The sequence below is a fragment of the Panthera uncia genome, chromosome B1 (assembly GCF_023721935.1).
Source record: "Panthera uncia isolate 11264 chromosome B1, Puncia_PCG_1.0, whole genome shotgun sequence".
NCBI lineage: Eukaryota > Metazoa > Chordata > Mammalia > Carnivora > Felidae > Panthera > Panthera uncia.
Genome location: NC_064811.1, coordinates 135,614,120 through 135,630,193, shown reverse-complemented (window position 1 = coordinate 135,630,193; position 16,074 = coordinate 135,614,120). Strand labels below are relative to the sequence as shown.

At 34.9% G+C, this 16,074-nt stretch overlaps 1 protein-coding gene and 1 non-coding gene across 4 annotated transcripts in view; both read left to right on the top strand.

Annotated features, from left to right (window-relative positions):
• FSTL5 (follistatin like 5) overlaps positions 1-16,074 on the top strand; it is a 722,149-nt gene that overhangs the window by 492,355 nt on the left and 213,720 nt on the right. The gene's annotated exons all lie outside the window — the stretch shown is intronic.
• On the top strand, positions 11,249-11,357 carry LOC125924123 (U6 spliceosomal RNA). Its single transcript, XR_007458299.1, has one exon. It is a non-coding gene; the product is annotated as a U6 spliceosomal RNA (small nuclear RNA).

Here is a 16,074-nt window from a genome sequence, read left to right as displayed (position 1 = left end):
TATTTTATTTTTTTAAATTTACATCCAATTTAGTTATCATATAGTGCAGCAATGATTTCAGTAGATTCCTTAGTACCCCTTACCCATTTAGCCCATCCCCCCTCCCACAACCCTACAGTAAGCCTCAGTTTCTTCTCCATATTCATGAGTCTCTTCTGTTTTGTCTCCCTCCCTGTTTTTATATTATTTTTGTTTCCCCTCCCTTATGTTCATCTGTTTTGTCTCTTAAAGTCCTCATATGAGCAAAGTCATATGATATTTGTCTTTCTCTGATTGGCTAATTTCACTTAGCATAATACCCTCCAGTTCATTCCACGTAGTTAAAAATGGCAAGATTTCATTTTTTGATTGCTGAGTAATACTCCATTGTGTGTGTGTGTGTGTGCGTGTGTGTGTGTGTGTGTGTGTGTGTACATATATATATACCACATCTTCTTTATCCATTCATCCATTGATGGACATTTGGGCTCTTTCCATACTTTGGCTATTGTTGATAGTGCTGCTATAAACATGGGGGTGCATGTGTCCCTTTGAAACAGCACACCTGTATTCCTTGGATAAATGCCTAGTAGTGCAATTGTTGGGTCATAGGGTAGTTCTATTTTTAGTGTTTTGAGGAACCTCCATACTGTTTTCCAGAGTGGTTGCACCAGCTTACATTCCCACCAACAATGCAAAAGAGATCCTCTTTCTCTGAATCCTTGAAAACATCTGTTGTTGCCTGAGTTGTTAATGTTAGCCATTCTGACAGGTGTAAGGTGGCATCTCATTGTGGTTTTGATTTGTATTTTCCTCATGATGAGTGATGTTGAGCATTTTTTCATGTGTTGGTTGGCCATCTGGATATCTTCTTTGGAGAAGTGTCTATTCATGTCTTTTGCCCATTTCTTCACTGGATTATTTGTTTTATTGGATGTTGAGTTTGATAAGTTCTTTATAGATTTTGGATACTAACCCTTTATCTGATATGTCATCTGCAAATATCCTCTCCAATTCTGTTGGTTGCCTCTTAGTTTTGCTGATAGTTTTCCTTCACTGTGCAGAAGCTTTTTATTTTGATGAGGTCCCAGTAGTTACTTTTTGTTTTTGTTTCCCTTGCCTCCAGAGACATATTGAGTAAGAAGTTGCTGTGGCCAAGATCAAAGAGGTTTTTGCCTCCTTTCTCCTCGAGGATTTTGATGGCTTCCTGTTCTTACATTTAGGTCTTTCATCCATTTTGAGTTTATTTTTGTGTGTGGTGTAAGAAAGTGATCCAGGTTCATTCTTCTGCATGTCACTGTCCAGTTTTCCCAGCACCATTTGCTGAAAAGACTGTCTTTATTCCATTGGATGTTCTCTCCTGCTTTGTCAAAGAATAGTTGGCCATATGTTTGTGGGTCCATTTCTGGGATCTCTATTCTGTTCCATTGATCTTAGTGTCTGTTCTTCTGCCAGTACCATACTGTCTTGATGATTACAGCTTTGTAGTATAGCTTGAAGTCTGGGATTGTGATACCTCCTGCTTTGGCTTTCTTTTTCAAGATTGCTTTGACTATTCCAGGTCTCTTCTGGTTCCATACAAATTTTAGAATTATTTTTTCTAGCTCTGTGAAGAATGCTGGTGTTATTTTGATAGGGATTGCATTGAATATGTATATTACTTTGGGTAGTATCAACATTTTAACAAGATTTGTTCTTCCTATCCAGGAGCATGGAATCTTTTTCCTGTTTTGGTGACTTTTTCAATTTCTTTCATAAGCTTTCTATAGTTTTCAGCGTATAGATTTTTCACCTCTTTGGTTAGATTTGTTCCTAGGTATTTTATGGTTTTTGTGCAACTGTAAGTGTGATAATTCCTTGATTTCTCTTTCTGTCCCTTCATTATTGGTGTATAAGAATGCAGCTGATTTCTGTGCATTGATTTATATCCTGCAACTTTGCTGAATTCATGAATCAATTCTAGCAGTTTTTTGGTGGAATCTTTAGGGTTTTCCATATAGAGTATCATGTCATCTTCAAAGAGTGAAAGTTTGACCTCCTCTTGGCCAATTTGGATGCCTTTTATTTCTTTGTGTTGTCTGATTGCAGAGGTTAAGACTTCCAATACTGTGTTAAATAACAGTGGCAAGAGTGGACATCCCTGTCTTGTTCCTGACTTTAGGGGAAAAGTTCTCAGTTTTTCACCATTGAGGATGATATTAGCGTTGGGTCATTCATACGTGGCTTTTATGATCTCGATGTATGCTCCTTCTAGCTCTACTTTCTTGAGGGTTTTTATCAAGAAAGGATGCTGTATTTTGTCAAATGCTTTCTCTGCATCTACTGAGAGGATCATATGGTTCTTGTCTTTTCATTTATTGATGTGATGAATCATATTAATTGTTTTTCGGATATTGAACCAGCCCTGCATCCCAGGTATAAATCCCACTTGGTCGTGGTGAATAATTTTTTTAATGTATTGTTGGAGCCAATTGGCTAATATCTTGTTGAGGTTTTTGCATCCATGTTCATCAGGGAAATTGGTCCATAGTTCTCCTTCTTAGTGGAGTGTCTGTCTGGTTTTGGAGTCAAGGTAATGCTGACTTCATAGAAAGAGTTTGGAAGTTTTCCTTCCGTTTCTATTTTTTGGAACAGCTTCAAGAGAATAGGTGTTCACGCTTCCTTAAATGTTTGGTAGAAATCCCCTGGAAAGCCATCTGGCCCCGGACTCTTGTTTTTTGGCAGATTTTTTATTACTAATTTGATTTCCTTACTGGTTATGGGTCTGTTCAAATTTTCTATATCTTCCTATTTCAGTTTTGGTATTGTATATGTTTCTAGGAATTTGTCCATTTCTTCAAGATTGCAAATTTTATTGGCATATAATTGCTCATAATATTCTCTTATTATTGTTTTTTTTTTCTGCTGTGTTGGTTGTGATCTCTCCTCTTTCATTCTGGATTTTATTTATTTGGGTCCTTTTCTTCTTTTTGATCAAACTGGCTAGTGGTTTATCACTTTTGTTAATTCTTTCAAAGAACCAACTTCTGGTTTCATTGATCTGTTGTACTGTTTTGTTTTTTGTGTTTTTTTTGGTTTTGATAGCATTAGTTTCTGCTATAATCTTTATTATTTCCTGTCTTCTGCTGGTTTTGGGTTTTATTTGCTGTTCTTTTTCCAACTCCTTAAGACATAAGGTTAGATTGTGTATCTGAGATCTTTCTTCCTTCTTTAGGAAGGCCTGGATTGCTATATACTTTCCTCTTGACCGCCTTTGCTGTGTCCCAGAGGTTTGGGGTTGTGGTGTTATCATTTTCATTGACTTCCATATACTTTTTAATTTCCTCGTTAACTGCTTGGTTAGCCCACTCATTCTTTTATAGGATGTTCTTCAGTCTCCAAGTATTTGTTACCTTTCCAAATTTTTTCTTGTGGTTGATTTCGAGTTTCATAGCATTGTGGTCTGAAACTATGCATGGTATGATCTCGATCTTTTTGTACTTACTTAGGGCTGATTTATGTCCCAGTATATGGTCTATTCTGGAGAACGTTCCATGTGCACTGGAGAAGAATGTATATTCTGCTACTTTAGGATGAAATGTTCTGAATATAACTGTTAAGTCCATCTGGTCCAGTATGTCATTCAAAGCCATTGTTTGCTTGTTGATACTTTGATTAGATAATCTGTCCATTGCTGTGAGGGGGTGTTGAAGTCTCCTACTATTATGGTATTACTATCGATGAGTTTCTTTAGTTTGTGATTAATTGATTAATATATTTGGGTGCTCTCACATTTGGTGCATAAATGTTGACAATTGTTAGGTCGTCTTGGTGGATAGACTCCTTGATTATGATATAATGCCCTCCTTCATCTCTTGTTACAGTCTTTATTTTAAAGTCTAGATTGTCTGATATAAGTATGGCTACTCCGGCTTTCTTTTGTTGACCATTAGCATGACAGATGGTTCTCCATCCCCTTATTTTCAATCTGAAGGTGTCTTTAGGTCTAAAGTGGGTCTCTTGTAAACAGCATATAGATGGATCTTGTGTTCTTATCCATTCTGTTGCTGTATGTCTTTGGATTGGAGCATTGAGTCCACTGACATTTAGAGTGAGTACTGAAATATATGAATTTATTGCCATTATGATGCTTGTAGAGTTGGGAGTTTCTGGTGGTGTTCTTTGGTCCTTTCTAGTCGTTGCTGCTTTTGGTATTTATTTAGTTATTTCTCTCTCTATATATATTTTTCATCTTTTCTCCCCTCAGAGAGTCCCCCTTAAAATTTCTTGCAGGTCTGGTTTAGGGGAAAAAAGGAAATCATTTGAGAATTTGAAAAAATGAATACACTGAAGTATTCTAAAATGAGATGATGGGAGTAAAATAGAATTTTAAAAAATTTACACAAAAGTAAAGAATATAGTAGAAAAAACTTAAAGAAAAATATTTTTAATAAAAATTCAAAATAAAGATGAATTTTTTCTCTTTCTGTATTCAAGAAAAGGAAAGTATTGTAAAAGACAAAAAAAAAAGAAAGACAATTGAATAGATGGACCTGCTCACAGATTGAAATATAACTGAAATTACTTCATTTTCCTGTAGAAGTCAGACTATGAAGCGCTTTATAGTCCATAAACTAAGTAGGCGGTGAGACTTGTGTTCTTGAAGAGCAAGGTTGGCCCTGTTGGGCGGGGCTCAGTTTAACGGATCCGCTCTCCACTAGGTGGCGCTGCTAGCCTACTGGAGTGGATTGTTGTGGCGCTCGTAGGTGTGTATGTGCATGTGCGGGAGTGGTGAAAATGGCGTCACCCAGCTACCCAGTCTTTAAGTATGTGAACCCTGTTCTCCATGATCAGCAATAGGGCACCCGTTCTCTGTCTTCAGCTTTTGTCCACTCCCCGCTTTTTCTTCACTGTCCGTGACCAAGCCCCAGGCACTACCTCTCTCCCAAGTTTTGTCTCAGATGTGCCTGTATTCCCCGGCCCCTTACTTCTGAAGAAATGCAGCTTTGACCTGTTCCACCCCTCTGTGGAAGGGTCTCACCAAGCAATGGCCGAATGCCAGCTGCACCCAGGAATGATTGCTGGACCCTGCTGCTGCTGGTGTCTCAAGACTGTGGCCGGGTGCCAGTCTGCCCCAGAAAAAGTTTGCAAGTAGTGTAGCAGCAGCTTTTCAGGGATTATGAAAAATCACAACACACATCTGGCACCAGGCTTCACCCTTAATGACCTTGTTCCAGCACCAGCAAATGTGGCCACCTCCTGGGGTCTGCTGGGACCAGGTAGCTTCAACAGTCTCTACCAAATGTCCTTCCAACAGTGGAACTGCTTCTTCCTGTGTGGCCTGAGAACCTCCTGGACCCCACTCTGTTCCTGGAGATTCGCCCTTCCCACCAGAGCACCACAAGGTATCGAGCTGTGGAGTTAAAGACTCTGCACTCCACTTGTTTACGGTCTTAATGGGATTTAAACCCTCTCCTTTCTCCTTTCTCCCGTTTTAGTTTAGTCCCTGCGGCTGTTTCCAATTTTCCACTTTCTCTCCAGCTGCTTTGGGGGAGGCGTGCTTTTCCCGTAGTCTCACCCCCTCCCCCAGTCTCCATCCTCTCCGCCTGCAAAAGCAGCTCCCTGCCCGCCGCCTGCTTCTCTCTCCCCATGTTCACCTCTCCGTGCCATGTACCTGCTGAAATCAGTGGTTAAGATTGTGCAGGTTGTTGTGTTAATCCTCCAATCAGTTTTCTAGGTGTGTAGGATGGTTTAGTGTTGGTCTGGCTGTATTTCATGGGGGTGAGACACACAAAAAACTTCCATGCTGTTCTGCCATCCTGGCTCTTCTCCTCTATTCTTTAAATATTTATATCAGAAGATATCTTGATTTTCAATCTTTAAAACAAATTTTAAATATGTGGAAATATACATGAAGAGAAAAATTAAGATAAAATAAAAGTGCTTATTTCTGGATTTCAAAATTGAAAGTTCTTTAGGCTTTCAAAACTTAATATGTAGTCCTATTAATATAAAAAAGGGGGAAATCAAATTTAGTGCAGTAACTTATGGAGTAGAGGTCCACACTTCAATTTGGCAGACAGGGGAAATTCAAAATATGAATGGAGTTACTGCTGTTATCCTTTAGTAATTGCTTCAAATGCATTTTCTTAATTGGTAATAACTATCTTATCTCTTATGAGTAAGCATTTATCTTCCCCACTGCTTTTGTCTTATGTAAAATAGTATGTAATCAGTATTGGAAAATTTCGCTTTTCTATATCCCCCCCTGTAATCTTTCTCATCACTTAAAAATTTCTCTTGCAAATGTAATTGCCTAAGAGCTTATGTGAATTTAATTAAAGAGAAATAATAAATTTGAGATGTATAAGCAAGTCCTTGAGAGTTTTACCACATCCAATATCTCAAATACATTAAATAAAAGCTCTCCAAGCAAAGGGTACAAGATATTCTGCACAAATCTGCTCTTAGAGGTTCCACTTAAGAAAAGTGATAGCCTTCTTTAACAGAAATAAGTAGATATCTATCATTGACTTGAAATATATCATGCCAGAAATCACTCATTTGGGATATGAAATGTAATACCATCATTTTATTATTTTGTTTATAAACCATAACACACACACACACACACACACACACACAAAACTGAACCTAAAACTAATTTATAATTTTATTTTATTTTATTTTATTTTATTTTATTTTATTTTGCTTTTTATTTATTGTCAAGTTAGTTAACATACACTGTAGTCTTGGCTTTAGGAAGATTCCTGTGGTTCATCACTTACATATGACACCCAGTGCTCATCCTAACAAATGCCCTCTTTAATGTCCATCACCCATTTTGCCCACTCTCCCAACTCCCCACCCCCATCAGCCCTCAGTTTGTTCTCTGCATTTAAGAGTGTCTTATGTGAACCGAAAACTAATTTAAAGTAAAGTATTATGAAAAATTACACAGGAAATGACTTTGTTGATAACATAACTGACATATCCTGACAAACAAGGATTTCATTTAACTAATATAAAAACTATAAATAATCTTAATGAGCAATAAGCATAATATATTTTATAAAGAGTCTAGATACAATATTTTAGATTTAAATTTTTAAAAAATGTTTACTTATTTATTTTGAGAGAGAGAATGCACAAGCAGGGGAGGGGCAGAAAGAGAGAGGAAAGAAGAGAATCCCAAGCAGGTTCTGTGCTATCAGTGCAGAACTTGACATAAGGTTTGACTCACAAACTGTGGAATCATAAACTTAGGCAAAATCAAGAGTCAGAAGCTTAACCGACTGAGCCACCCAGGCATTCCTCAGATTTCAATTTTTTAAATATATGGTCATTTGGTAGTCATGTATTTAATTTAATACCACATAAATGTTGAGATAAAAATGGAGTAATTGGAATGAAAGCGTGTTTGTAGTGATAAATAAAAAATAAAAAATAAATAAAAATTCACCTTCTAATGTTTTTGTCATTGTTTGTACACTTGAGAATGAGACAGGAATGGTATTCATTAATATCATAATTTCTAATTGCATTCAATATCTTATGAAATGAAACATGGGCCCAAATTTGAGAAAATTCCTATTGTCAAGGATGAGTTCCAGATATAATCTCAAATACAACTGGGTGTGTGTCTGTGTCTGTGTATGTGTATCTACATATAATTTTAACTGCCACCACCCCTTGTGATGCTTGATATTTTTGTGAGTCTATCAAGAAACTCTAGAAATAAAGTTAGAATGGAACTGAGGCTTTCTTTATTTCTCAAAAATCTATTCATAAATTTAAAAAATAAATGTTTAAGTGTTGATATAAATAATATTTCTCATGTTGAAGACACAAGTATATGTATTTTCACTTGACACTTTATTGAAAATTCATAATTTTGTCCTTACATCTGTGAATACATCTTTCTTGTCTTTGCTTTTATTCCTTTTCCTTGACTTACTGCACCTTTTAGAAACTCCAGTAAAATGTTGAATGAAAATGATGATAATGGGAATTTTTCTCTTCTTCAAGTCTCAAAAGGAAGCTTTAAGGGTCTGACCCTTAAATAGGATGTTTGCTCTAGACATTTTGAATACCTGTTGGCAGATAAAGGAAGTTTATTTTATTCTGAATGTCCTAAAAATGTTATCATCAAAGATTCTTTTCTATCAAATATTATTTTTTTCAGCAGTTATTGGGATGGTCTTACGAATTTTCTCTTTTAATCTTTTACTGGAAGTTGAATTTTATAATATGCACCAACCTTGGTTTCCTGGATAAAGCAAATTGGGCATGATTTATTGTAATGACCAAGATATCCTTTATCAGATTGAGGTAGTTATTTTCTGTTCCTGGTATTCAGAGAATTTTATTATTAATGAGAGTTGAAAATTGTCCAGTGTTTTTTTTCTTCATTTATTAACGTGATCATGCTATTCTGATAACATAGTAGATTATGGTATTTAGTTTTTAAGGTTTAGACTAACTTTTCATTCCTGGAATAACTCTATTTGTTCATACTATATTATCTTTTTATGTGTTATCATTTACATATATTGCTGTTTTCCAATACTAACATTTTAACAGTTTTGTCTATATTTATGAAATGCTATAATATTCTATTTTAGCAATGTTTTTCTCATGTTGTGACATCAAATTTTTTCTGAGCTCATAAAATATGTTGAGAGGTGCTTTCTTCTGTACTTGTGGAAGTGTTTGTAAGATTGGTATATTAGTTCATTCCTTAGTCTGTCTAGGATTTACCATTGAAAACATCTAAAATATGAACTTTCTTGGTGGGAAAAGATTTTGACAATAAAAACAATTTTTGGGAGATGTAGAGCTATACAGCTTGTTGATTGAGTTAACACATGGGCTGTGTCTCATCAACTGTAAGATCGTGACCTGAGCTGAGATCAACAGTCGGATGCTTAACTGACTGAGCCACCCACATGCCTCAAGATTTTTTTTGTCATTCCTTTTTTTTCTTTGAATCTTTGATCCTATTTATAGCATCCTATGTAAACTCCTTATTTACTTAATGCAATAGCTCAGTCATCTAAGTATTAGTTTTTATTGACAGATTTTTTTTTTCTCTTCAGTTTGGTCCTGTTTTTCAATTTGCTTGTCTGGTTTATTTTTAATTGGATAGTGTATAGTAAGAACAATATGTTATGAACACTGTGGATTCTTTTTTCTTTTTCTGAAGAGGGCTCTTTTTTTTTGTTTTATTTTGTTTTTGTGTTTGTTTTTTTCTTTTTCTAGTAGGCAGACTATATGACTAGACTCAAATTCCAAACTCTCTTGCCTTAGGCAGTAGTGGAAAGTTCTGCTCAGTTTCTCGTATACAAGCATAGTTCAATGGAAGATATTAAAGGGATTTAGATGTAGGAAGAAATAGTTGGTTAAAGAATGCAACTGAAGTATTGAAAACAGGGTGCTTAAGAAAAAAATAGATATTGTAGCATTCCAGGCAAATATAAAATGTAAAAAGTAAGGCAGTAGTAGAGTGGAAAGTGTTGGGTTTTTTTGTTTGTTTGTTTCTTTGTTTTTAATTTTGCCAGCCCAGAATTTCTTTATCTTCTTAGATAACCATCTCTCCATGACTCTGTGTCCATGGGTCTGGATGTAGATGACCTCATCCTTAGTTCCAGATGGGGCACACATAACACCGTAGTCACCAAAACCAAAACATGTAGTCAATATCAATCCCAAGTTTTGGATGAATGGATAGATTTTTTTGAGCTCTTTCTGCTCTGCTTAGATTTATAAGGATATACTTCTGGGGTCATATCCTGAGAAATTCTATTATGGGAGCCATTATGTGGATATAGTCAGCCTGAAAATGAATATGTCATATAAAAATCAGAATAGAGGTGTAGAAACAACAAATGCCAGATATTCATGACATCCGATGGTATCCAGGATCCATTTTTTTACCCAAAGGTAGAATTTCCAGGTACTAACTTTGATAATAACAAAATATCTGGGAAAATGGAGTAAGGGTAGGGCAATGGAAATTCCAGAACAATATTGTGATCAAAACAATTAAAAAATAAAGTTGAAATTGTTCCTGATCAAATCTATACATCATCTTAACTAGGAGCTGAATATGAATACAAGTAAGATAAAACTCAAAAAACAGTGGCTTAAATAAGTAAGGATGTGTTTGTCTTTCATAACTCAAGTCAAAATTGGACAGGCTGGAGATGGAATGGTTGATCAGCTGTGGCCTCGGGACCCGGGCTCCTCCATCCCTCATTCTGTGCCTTCCTTTGTGATGGTGGTTGCACTTTGGACATCATGTACACATTTTAGTCACACAGACAAAAAAAGTGGAGGAGGAAGTGCTAACAAAATTGCTGATATCTCACTTACAAAACCAAATCTTTTGGCTAATTTTTAACTTTTACTTCTAGATCAAATAATGCCATGATAGAAAGGGCTTAACATGAACATTACATAAGCCAATAAATAAGGGCTTTTAACTAAATTAGGACTGGGGATAAAGGAGGACATTTTGCAAAGAGTGACAAAAGGAATATATGAGATAATATGTTTAAGAAAAGTAAATATTTCCTTCTTAGAAATGTAGGGGAACTTTATTTATTTACTTTTTCACTAAGAAAGGCAAAAAGACAAAAGTATGTTAAGTGTGTCTTAAAAATTATTTTATGTTAAAAATCATCTCTGGGAGAATTTCATTGTGAAGTGCTTTATTCCTTCTCAAGATCTAGTAATTAGCTGGGCTGGAAAAAGTAATCTGTGTTTTTAAACAAGCACTCATTGAGACTTTGATACAAACGATATGCAGATTACATTAAAAAAAAAAACAAGAGTATATTTTAAATAAGAAAGGAGAGAAGATACAAGAGCTCATACATCTTCTCTATAAAGTAGGTAAAAAGTTTCTATGCCTATCATGGTAGCTTCTTGAGTGAGACTTGAGGCTTCAGGGGAAAAAAAAATGTGAACACTGTGTCAAGAAATCCATTAAATGAATATAGCTTTGGTTAGATTGGTAGTAGCCCAAACCATTCTGGCCCCTGTTTATCTAGCCACATGCTTGTCTAGTACCAACTTCCACGACAACAAAAATCAAAATAATTTCCTGTAAGAGTGTTGTCGGACTATAATAATACAAACTAGATATCTCAAAAATCAGGTGACCTATCTTAAATATAAAACAAATAAAATAGTTACAGTTTTTAAACTTAAACTTGTTTATACATATTCCTAATGTATGCTTTTCCCTGCAAACTACATAAATTTTAAACAGTGATGAATATGTAGAGTGCTCCCTTGGGCAGCACATGTACTAAAATGGAAATGAAACAGAGAAGATTAGCATGGCCCCACATAAGAATGACGTAATGAATATGTAGAGATCTCAACATGGGCTTCACAGATACAACCTTGGGGTTTATCCCCTGAGGATTGAATTTTAAAAAGTTGAAAGAAGCAAATTATGGAAATACTCAGAAATACCAATCCGCATTAATAATACTTATAAAATAATAAGTGAAAAACGAAAATATCACTGTGGTAAAGTTGCATTTTGTTCTTAACCATGATTTAAGTATTGAGCTACGGCAATGCATGACCTGCCATAAGGAGCTGTGTGAAGGCTGGGCTCTACCATTATGAAGTCCTTCTCTGCCTTTAACTAGATGTCTTCTCTAGGCTGAGGAGATTGGGAGCCTCTTTCTTCATTGTAAAGTGAGGATGGTACACTTTTCACACACGACATTAGGTTTGTAAAGTGTTTAGCAAAATTATTTCCATTTTTCAAACAATAAAGTAACAAAATCTGAAGATATACTTAGTAAAAAAAGAAAGAAAAAGAAAAAGAAAGGGTGAAAGAGAATTGTTGCTCTTTTAAAAGTCCAATTACCAGAAGTAAGAGAATATGGTTGCTGAGTAGCAGATATAATCCAAACAATTTTAAAAGGTGGCTTAATAAAATAATTTTGACAGAAGGAAAGTTATGCATGCTACAGTTTAAAAAATGTATTGCTATAATAGCCTAGTAAAAAGTTTCTATACACATGATTATGGAAAATGTTGATGGTATTGGAAGTACACTGATATTATAAATATAGGAGCACTGAAGAGATGGAGAATATTTGTACCATTTCCTTATGATGTTTATTTGATCTAATGAGGGGAATTAAATCCCATTTTCACTTATTTTTAGATTTCTTTCCATGCTACATGGATTGATATGCTTATAATGAAAAATTAATAATATTTTTATGAGATAACAAGAGTATTGTATGATTCTAAATATTTTTTATGTTTAAAGATTTTGATATTTAAAGAGGCAAAAAATCATACAATACAATTGTATATAATACAAATTGTATATAATACAGATTGTGTATAAATCTGGAAGAAAGGATTATATGGACTCCTAATTATTCAGGAAGATTCTCCCCTTTATTTGTTCTACATGATCATTTCATCTTGTTGATTGGTTACAATTTCTATTATCTCAATGAATCTCTTTGAGGTTCCATAACAGATAGTAATGGACACCTGATTGCAAACCTATATTTAAATTGAAGTTCTCTTTTACTCCCATATTTTTGAGATCGTCAACCATTGGATGATGAAGAGGTGTTGGTGAATTTGGAATGACTGTGAATACATAGTCTCTGGGAATAAACTTATTTTAAATATAGTGTATTGTCTACTGGGTGCAATATAGAAATGGTTTGCTATCAGAGTATAGGTAAAAGGTTAATTAATGAGAATAGGTTGTTGGAATACAGTCATAAATGACAATGATTGTGATTACTTGCAATTTACCAGAAACTTCATGTGCTTGTATTATGCAACATAAACATTTTTATTCTTACTAATTAGTGAAGCCAGTTGACTTGTGAAATGGAATCCAAGAGTAGAGAATGGAATTCAAGTCCTTTCCAAAGTTCTGATTTCAAAATCCTTGCTCCTGTCACTCTGCTAAATTACTTCTTTATACTTCTACTTTAACTAATGTCTATTTTGTGATGGATAGTATACTAGAAGATTTGCCGATCTAAACTTATTTAATCAAATAAATTCAGTTTTACTAATCTTATTTTAAACGATAAGGAAACTGGTGGTGCCTGGGTGGTTCACTCAGTTAAGCGACCAACTTCGGCTCAGGTCATGATCCTGAGTTGGAGCCCCACAACGGGATCTGTGCTGACAGCTCAGAGCCTGTAGTCTGCTTTGGTTTCTGTGTCTCCCCCTCTCTCTGCTCCTCCCATGCTCATGCTCTGTCTCAATAATAAATAAATGCTAAACAAATTTTTTTAAAGATAAAAAAATTCAAGGAAACTGAAATTCAAGGAGCCCAGCTTTCTCAGGATCACATAATTGTTCAACATCAGATCATTTGGTTCATACTAGAATAAGACTGGAAAGTTTATCAGAATCCATACAGAATAATTAAGCTTTAAATTTATACTAATTTTATTAACTTGATTTTGTATAATTCTGAGATAAGATAATTACTAAATAAGAATGTCAAGATATCACAGAAAATATTAGCCCTATCTAATATAAAAAACCACACTGTGAAACTCCCACTTTAAGGAGTTCAAATAAATTGTAAGCAAGAGTATTTTAAATAGCAATTATTGTGTATAAGCCAATACTACATTTTAAATTTAAGCACTCAACTATTTTCCTTCTTTAAACATAAGAAGAATTTGGGAATGTAATAAGGATTAAATAACAAAATAAACCTAAAACTCATTTGATTAATTGGTCGATGATATATGAAATATAATTGAGCTACATTAGGAGTTCATGTTTTGCATATTTTATGTTTGTTTCAATTCAAAGTCTTCACAGAAAATGACTATTTTAAACATGACCTTCAGACTTAATTGTATTTTTTTGCATTCTCTACATACATTGTTACTTCACAGACAAGATATGTTCCGGAAAAGTTACATATGAAACAAAACTTGTAATTTTGCATCTAAAAGATGCTGAAGGAATGTGTTCTTTAAAGGAAAACTCAGATGAATATTTTTGAAATGCAGATAAAAGTTATTGCATATGGATTTACCTGTATGTTTTCTTAAACTGGATAATATTTGAAGACATTATCAGGGATTTTGCCTTCTGGCCCCCCGTTTTCCTGCTCTACTCTGTAGTCTTTCTGTCTCGGGGCCTTCTTCTTCATCAGCATCAGCATCCTATGAGCACTTATATGATTAGGCCACCATGTTAAGTTTTGAGAGCATTACACTAGATGCACTACTGTGAATTGTCACATAATTAGTTTTAGTTTATAAGAAATTCTATGATTATATTTTGAGTTCAATAGATACAGTTTCCTTCAGGCTTGGTTAAAGATTTGTTAGTACCAGGGTGCATGGGTGGCTCAGCCAGTTGAGTGTCTAACTCTTGGTTTCTGCTCAGGTCATGAATGCCAGGGTCGTGAGATCAAACTCTGTGTTGGGCTCCACGCTGTGAATGGAACCTGCTTAAGATTCTCTCTCTCTCCTCTCTCCCTCTGCCTTTTCTCCCCACTTGTGTGTGCTCTCTCTGTCTAAAATAAAATTTAAAAATACTAAAAAAAGGGAAAAAAAGGAAAAAAAAGATTTGTTAGTACCTTTTTTAGCTCCAAGCTTTTCTGAATTTCAGTATTCAGTCATAAGGTAGAATTGTTAAACTACTTAAGATTATAATAACAGAACACCAATAATAGATATTTATGTTACAATTGCAGTGTTGCAGACACATTTGTCAGTATATTTTACAAATAGAATCATAGAACCTTGTAACATCATTAATATTATAAGATTATCACTAACATTCCCGTTTTGTAGATGGTAATTCTGAGACAAAAAGAGGTATGGGATTTGTCTTCATCACATAATTCTTGCTTTTAGAATAGATTCTACTTCAATACCTTTCCCTACAGAAACAGACCCCTACAGCACTGTTTACCAGTTTTTCAGTTCACAAGCAGAAATTCCCTCTGAAGCTTTTATAGCCTTATATGCCTTCATTGAAGTAATGCCCTGATAAAGATATTGTGTCTTCCCTACTTCCAAAGTCCAAGTGAACTGTGTGACCTTTTATTGTTGTTAAAAGAATCTAGAAAATCATATCACAAGTTTATGTTAATGTGGCAGCGGGCGCTAATGAATATCACAATGGTAGAACACAATAGCGTGGTTTTCAAGCACCAAATTCATTCATCCTGATCATACACTGGTTCTGGTAAAGGGCAAAATAGAGAAAGCTGACTATTCTAGCCTTATAAAATGCCACTGATTTTATTTTCCTTTAGTGAAAAAACACACTAATGAATACCATGAAATAAATCCTTGTTCTTTGATTACTGTGTTATTGAATTATGTACTATTTATTATCCTGAAAGTAGTAGGCATAAAACATCTTCTTTTAATAATATGAATACAATATTTCAAGTTATTATTCAAATTACTTTTATGTATCTATTATTTTATTGCTTTTCCTTTATTCTAAAGTAATATTGAAGTTATACTTTGTTTTTTTATTTTTATTTATTTTATTTTCATGTTTGGCAATTAATTGAAGTTCTGCATTAGAAGTTGTTAATTATTAGGGTCGCCTGGGTGGATCAATTGGTTAAGTGTCCAACTTCGGCTCAGGTTATGATCTCATGGTTTGTGAGTCGGGCTCTGTGCTGACAGTTCAGAGCCTGGAGCCTGCTTTGGATTCTGTGTCTCCCTCTCTCTCTGCCCCTCTTGCGCTTGTGCTCACTCGCTCTCTCTCTCTCTCTCTCTCTCTCTCTCAAAAATAAATAAATAAATGCTAAAAAAAAAAAGTTGTTAATTATTAGAAGGCACACAATGTGAGGAATCTCTTTTCTCTTTTGGCTTTCTCTCTTGGCACATTGCTGGTTTTATTTTTGTGCTTCTGGAGGATCTTGAGTCTTCTTGCTTGCCAACTCGTCCTTCACTAACAATCTACAGATTTTGGCACGGCCAGATTTAACCCCCTTCTCTTTTCTCCAGATGAACTCATCCAGCCTGAAGTAACTGCTGTGATATTCACAGATTTAACTCCAATAGCTCTGGCCTTTGGGGCTTTGAGCTTGAGCATCTCTCTCTTTTCTTTATGGCCCTT